The sequence below is a fragment of the Phragmites australis genome, chromosome 13 (assembly GCF_958298935.1).
Source record: "Phragmites australis chromosome 13, lpPhrAust1.1, whole genome shotgun sequence".
In the NCBI taxonomy this organism is placed as follows: domain Eukaryota; kingdom Viridiplantae; phylum Streptophyta; class Magnoliopsida; order Poales; family Poaceae; genus Phragmites; species Phragmites australis.
This window is the reverse complement of record NC_084933.1, coordinates 3,797,262-3,803,929: the sequence shown is the minus strand read 5'-3', so window position 1 is coordinate 3,803,929 and position 6,668 is coordinate 3,797,262.

The window sequence follows — 6,668 nt, the reverse complement described above, 5'->3', positions numbered from 1 at the left end:
TCAATCTACTTTTGTTTATAGATTTTTTGTATTCAGAAGATGACCATACAAAGCATCTTATTGAACCATAGTGTGAAATATGGTTGAATAGCATCATTATCTAGAGCATACTGATAAGTGTTTCTAGCTCTAGTATATTCAGTTGAAGTCCAAGATTTTCTATACCCAACATAAGTTTGATAATTAATTTCAAGATCCTCATCACCGACATCTTCCATGTCATGATTAATATTACCAATAAAAGACGAGGTTTCCTCACCAATATCCTGAGAAGGCATCCAATCGGGGTCCCGATGATCATCTTCAGAATCCAATTCTGCCGATCTTTTCTTAGTCTTACCCCGACCGGCCATAATCTTTTCTAACCATCTCCCAAGGCCACTTCCACTTCCATTGATCATAAGAGATATCACAGGTAATTAGATCAAAGAAAAGGAACTGTGCATGATGAAACAGTGAGAGAAAAGATTCTACCACTGCTAGCGGTTAGACCGACACAAGCCGCAGAATCGAATTCCTTGCTCATAATGTGGAAGACATGGCCGCTGGCGGTCAAACTCATTTTGTGCCAACTACATTATTATATCTTAGTCTTTCTACCAATTCTCATACATTATTACAGGTGAAGTTGTTTAAATCTTCATACATTGCATTTATCCAATTTGGATCATTTAGAGCTTTTTCTATATGGTTAGACTCGATAGAATATAAAAAAAGAGTAGTGTTCACAAAATAAAGCAATACGAGAACAAGTTTAAACACCCTTACTAAGATCACCAATAATTTGATCAATGGGATGCTCCTTGGCAATGGCATGGTGAACTTTTGGATGAACTACCGGCACTTGCGATGGAGTTGATGAAGTGGTAGCTTGTTGTGATTGATCAGCCATGTCTTCCACATTATAAGCTTGAACTTGATCATTTGTAGTGGAAGTAGATGGAATAGCCTGAATTGTGATAGATGGATCATTCTTCTGTTCATCTTCCTTTTTTGCTTAATGTCACATATTGATATATTTTTTATAGCACTTCTCAAACCATCATTACATATATCATCCAAATTTTTCTTACTCTTTTTAGAGCCATTAGTTTTATCAAATTCAACATCATGTGTCTCTTCAACCAAATCAAAATTTTGGTTGTAGACATGATAAGCTTTACTGTGAGAAAAATAATCAAGTAAAAAACCTTCATCAGATTTTCTTTGGAATTTTGATAAACAAGTACCTTTCTTTAGAATGTAGCATTTGCATCCAAATACCCGAAAATATGAGATATTTGGTTTTCTTCCAATAAGAAACTCATATGGAGTATTCTACAACAACCGGTGACAATATAACCTATTTGATGAGTGACACGCTGTATTGATAGCTTCGACCCAAAAATTATCCGAAATATCATATTCTGAAAACATTGATCTTGTCATATCAATAAGAGTCTGATTCTTCCTTTCAACTACTCTATTTTGCTCCGGACTATATTTGATCGATATTCATGTTTGATACTCTTTTCTTGAAAAAAAATCCCAACCTTTGTGTTCTTGAATTCGGAGCCATTGTCACTTCTCACTTTCTTGACCTTGAACTCAAATTCATTTTTGACCCTTTTAGCAAAGCTTTTGAAGGTGTTAAATACAATAGTCTTATCATGTAAAAAAATACCCAAGTATATCTAGAGAAATCATCAACGATGATAAGACAAGAGCCATTACCTCTAATACTTACATATGTGGTTGGACCGAATAGATCCACGTGTAGTAATTTCAAAGATCTTGAAGTTGATATGGATCTTTTGTATAGATGTGAATTTTTCACTTATTTTCCGGCTTGACAAGCGCTATATAGCTTGTTCTTCTTAAATTTCACTTCCTTACAACTGATCATACTTTGATAAACGATTTAATTGATTCATATCAACATGACCAAGCCTCCTATACCAAAGATAACCTTTTGATGACTTTGTAAACAAATATGTGCTTAGGCTTGCATCATTAGAAGATAAATCAACTAAATATAGATTATTATATTTAAATCCTTTGAAAACTACACTATTATCTTTTATGCTAGATATTATCATATCATTTGAAAAAAAAAGTACATGAAAGATCAAGATTACATAATTGAGCAACAGATAATAAATTAAAATTCAGAGATTCAACTAGTAAGATATTTGAGATATACAAATTATTTCAGATAGCAATTTTACCTAATCTTTTTATCTTTTCTTTGCTATTATCTCTAAATGTTATTTTGTCATATTCCGATTCATCGTTGCTCATAGAAGTGAACATACTTTGATATCAGATCATATGTTGAGTGCATCCAATATCTAGCACCCAATGTATCATACTAGACTTGTAGTTCACGTACAAAACAAATTTAAGCTTTTTTGGATACCTAAACTTGTTTGGATCCTTGATGTTAGTTACCAAGGCTTTAGGCACCAAAATGACATTCTTTTTAGCACCAATTATAACAGTGCCAACAAATCTAGATTTAACACTACTATTAGAATATCTCTTAACAACATAGCATGAATCAAAAGATGCATATGAATTATCCTTAATATTTTTGTAATTTTTTTCAACATACCCGGTTTTCTTGCATTTTATGCAATAACCACTACCTTTCACAAAAGTGGTTTTGTGATGAATAAATATTTCTTACCCTTCTTAGGAACATACCCAATGTCTTCCTTCGTGATGAAGAACCTTTAACTATCCAAAACTTGTCTAAGTTTGAATTCTCTAACATAGCATCTTATATCATTGGTTAGTTTTTCAACCTTTTCTTTTAACATGATATTTTCATCTATAATCAAGACATCATTGCAAGATATAGCTTTGGAAAAAGTAAGCAAATCATCATGCGAGGTAGATGAACACATAAGAGATGAAGTAGATATATCATCAACAATATTGCAAGATATGCTCATATCTACTTTTGTTTTGTTGGTTTCATGATGAATAAGAGAGTCATGAGCTTTCTTAAGCATCTGAAGAGTTTTTTTTAGACCTTGATGAGATATTTTTAGCTCCTCATAGGATTCTTGAAGAGATGTGTGTCTTCTCTTCAATTTCTTAAACTTTGCTCTTTCTTTGCTAACGAAGTTATCAAAACTATTTGTTAACTCAACTAGATCATCATATGAATATTCATCTTCATCACATAATACCTTATAGTCTCCTTTTGCCATGAGGCAATAAGGTGTGGAGAAGAGTGAAGATGCCTCCTTGATGGCTACACCGGCAAGACTGTTCTGAGATGACTTCTTATCATCGGAGTCGGAGCTTGAGCTTGCATCCGAATCCCACTCAACATAGCATACTTAGTCATCTTTCTTCTTCTTGTAGTATTTCTTGAATAACTTCTTGGTATTACTCTCCTTCTTCATCTTGGTATACTTTTCTTTCTTGTTCTTACAATTTATGGCAATATGTCTCTTTTCGCCACATTTAAAGAATCTTCTTTCTTCGAAAAAATTTCCTTTGGAAGATTGTCTCTTCTTGCTATATCCACTTGATATCTCTTCTTCTTCATGAATTTCTTGAATCTTCTTACAAAAAGAGCCATTTCTTTATCATCTTTATCTTCATTATCACTTTCTTCATGATCATCTTTGTCTCTTGATGATTGAGCCTTGAATGAAATATTTTTTCTTCTTGGCATCGGTAGTTTTATCTTAAAGATCTTTTTGTGATTTCTTGAAAATGTCATAAGTGAGAATTTCACTAAAGATTTGCATTGGAGTTGTATCCTTTAAATTTATCCTCACAAGCAAAGTTACGATAGTATCATATTTGTTAGGCAAAGCTCTAAGAAATTCATCAGAGAAATCAACATCGGAAACATCCATACCAAGTCTCTTGAGCACATTTATTATATTATTTAAATAATTGAACATTTCTTCAATGCTTTTATTTGGTAATATAGTAAATTTCTCAAGTTACCCTTTGTAAAAAAAAAGCTTTCCATCCTTAACTAGGGTTGTGCCTTCATAAATTTTTTTTACCCTTTCCCAAATTTTATGAGCGATCTTAAATTTGCAAATACGATTAAACTCATTAAGATCTAAAGCACCATAAAGAAGATTCATAGCTTGAGCATTTGTAAGAGTATTATCCTTATCTTAAACGATAAGATTAGTAGGATCAAGAATTACATAATCTTTATCCATTATATCTCATAACTTACCGCTTATAGCCTTAAGATAGACGATTATTCTAGCCTTTCAATAGGCATAATTTGACCCCTCAAAGAATAGAGGCTTCCCCATATTGACATAAGCGTCACTAGTCATAATCCTACTCGGGGATAGTTAAATCCGCTATAAAAAGGAGCCATATGCTCTTATATCACTTGTAGGATCTATGATACCGACTAGAGGGGGTGAGTAGGTGGTTTTAAAACTAATTGCTAAGCGATCAAGAAAACTTATGGAAATAAACTAAAGATCACTAGAACAACAAGAAACAACTAAGAGCTATGTCAAGGTTTGCAATCCTAGTGACATGTAACAATTTATATTCTAGGAAGATAAATTGTATAAGGTAAATTGCATGAAAGTAAATAAATCAACAATAAAGTAAATAGCTCAAGAGATGACACTCAAAGTTTATCCGATGGTATCAAAGATTTGTCGATTATCCCTAATCCATGTTGAGGAGAGTTCAAGCTTCTAACCACTTCTCTATCAAGTATCCAATTCTCATATAGAGAAAGGGTTAACATCGAGCAACTTAATCTTAAACTAGAATAGAACAATAAACTGCTCATTATCTCGATTCAACTAGAGTAGCACTTTACCACTCTAGCAAGTCATGCTCAAAGCCTCTCACAATCACCGTTGTGGCTCCTTCACAATCTTCTTTGAATACAATATTTTTCTTCTTGGCATCAGTAGTTTTACCATAAAGATCTTTTTGTGACTTCTTAAAAATGTCATGAGTAAGAATTTCACTAAAGATTTGCATTGGAGTTGTATCCTTTAAATTTATCCTCATAAGCAAAGTTACGATAGTGTCATATTTGTTAGGCAAAGCTCTAAGAAATTTATGAGGGAAATCAACATCGGAAATATACATACCAAGTCCCTTGAGCTCATTTATTAGGTTGTTTAAACGATTGAACATTTCTTTAATGCTTTTGTTTGGTAATATAGTAAATTTCTCAAGTTACCCTTTGTTAAAAGAAAAAGCTTTCCATCCTTAACAAGGGTTGTGCCTTCATAAAAAAATTTAGCCTTTCCCAAATTTCATGAGCGATTTTAAGTTTGCAAATACGATTAAACTCATTAAGATCTAACACACCATAAAGAAGATTCATAACTTAAGCATTTGAAGGGCTCAACAGCGCAACAACCTCCAAACCGTCTAGGAGGTGGCAACCTCCAAGAGTAACAAATCGATGACACTTGCTTGAAGGATCACTAGTGCCTCAATGCTTAAACTCTTCAAAATTATACACTAGTTGCTCTCATACTCTCAAGTATGCAACCACTAAGCCAAGAGAGGGAGAGAAGGAGGGCAAGAGCGGTGTCAAATCAACAGAAACAATCACATTTTGGAGTGTGATCTATGTATTGTGTTGAAGTGCTAAAGACATCCCTTGAACTAGCCAAACGACTATATATAGACCACACTCTAAAATGTGATTGTTTCTGTTGATTTGACACCTTTGCGACACTGGCAGTCAGACCATAGTTCAACTGGCGGTCAGATCGCCGGCCGTTCAACAAATTTAAAGTCATGATGATGACTTCTAACACAGGCTAGTGGTCAGACCGCCAACCCTCTCGGTCAGATCACGAGCAAGGAATAGAGTGCCAAAAGCTCTCTGTTCCTAGGTGGTCAGACCGGCCATGCCCCGCGGTCAGACCGTGAGTAGGGAACAAAGTGCCAAAACTCTATTCCCGGGCGATTAGATCAGCCATGCTCGACGGTCAGACCGTAAGTAGGGAACAAATTGTCAAAACTCTTTATTCCCGAGCGGTCAGATCGGCCATGCCCGACGATCAGACCACCAACCAGAGCAGAGGGTCTGAAACCCTCTGTTCCTTAGCGGTTAGACCGGGCCGCACCACGGTCAGATCGGTACTGAGGTCCGAACACATCTCAAACATGATTATTCGTCGGTCAGACTGCGACACTTGAAACTTGAACAAAACAACCTTTGCTATACAGCGATCAGATCGTCCGTTCCGGCGGTCAGACTGTCACAACTCAGAAACACCCAAAAAGTCGATTCTCTCAAACTAATTTTTTTTTAGCATCTCTCTCAAACTAATTTTCTCACTCTATATGAAATGCAAGTTTGAGCAATCATAAAACTATAGATGTATCAAGTAAACGCATATCGACCTGTCTTAATAATACAATACTTATCCTATCAATCCGATCAATTTTCCTCTCTAATCTCCCTTGATCGGCGAGAGAAAATATTCTACAATTATACCTTTGCCTTGAGCTAGCCATTTTCATATTTTCTACACATGCTTTTTCTAACTTCGCAATATCTTTGTGACTAACCTTTTCATAATTCAAATAAATATATTAGTCTATAAATTTCTTATTGTCATTAATTACCAAAGCACGAATTAGAGACCTAGATTCTTCATGGGGCACTTATAAATAATGAAGAACCTAAAAGGAATTAGAAGATTTGGAAG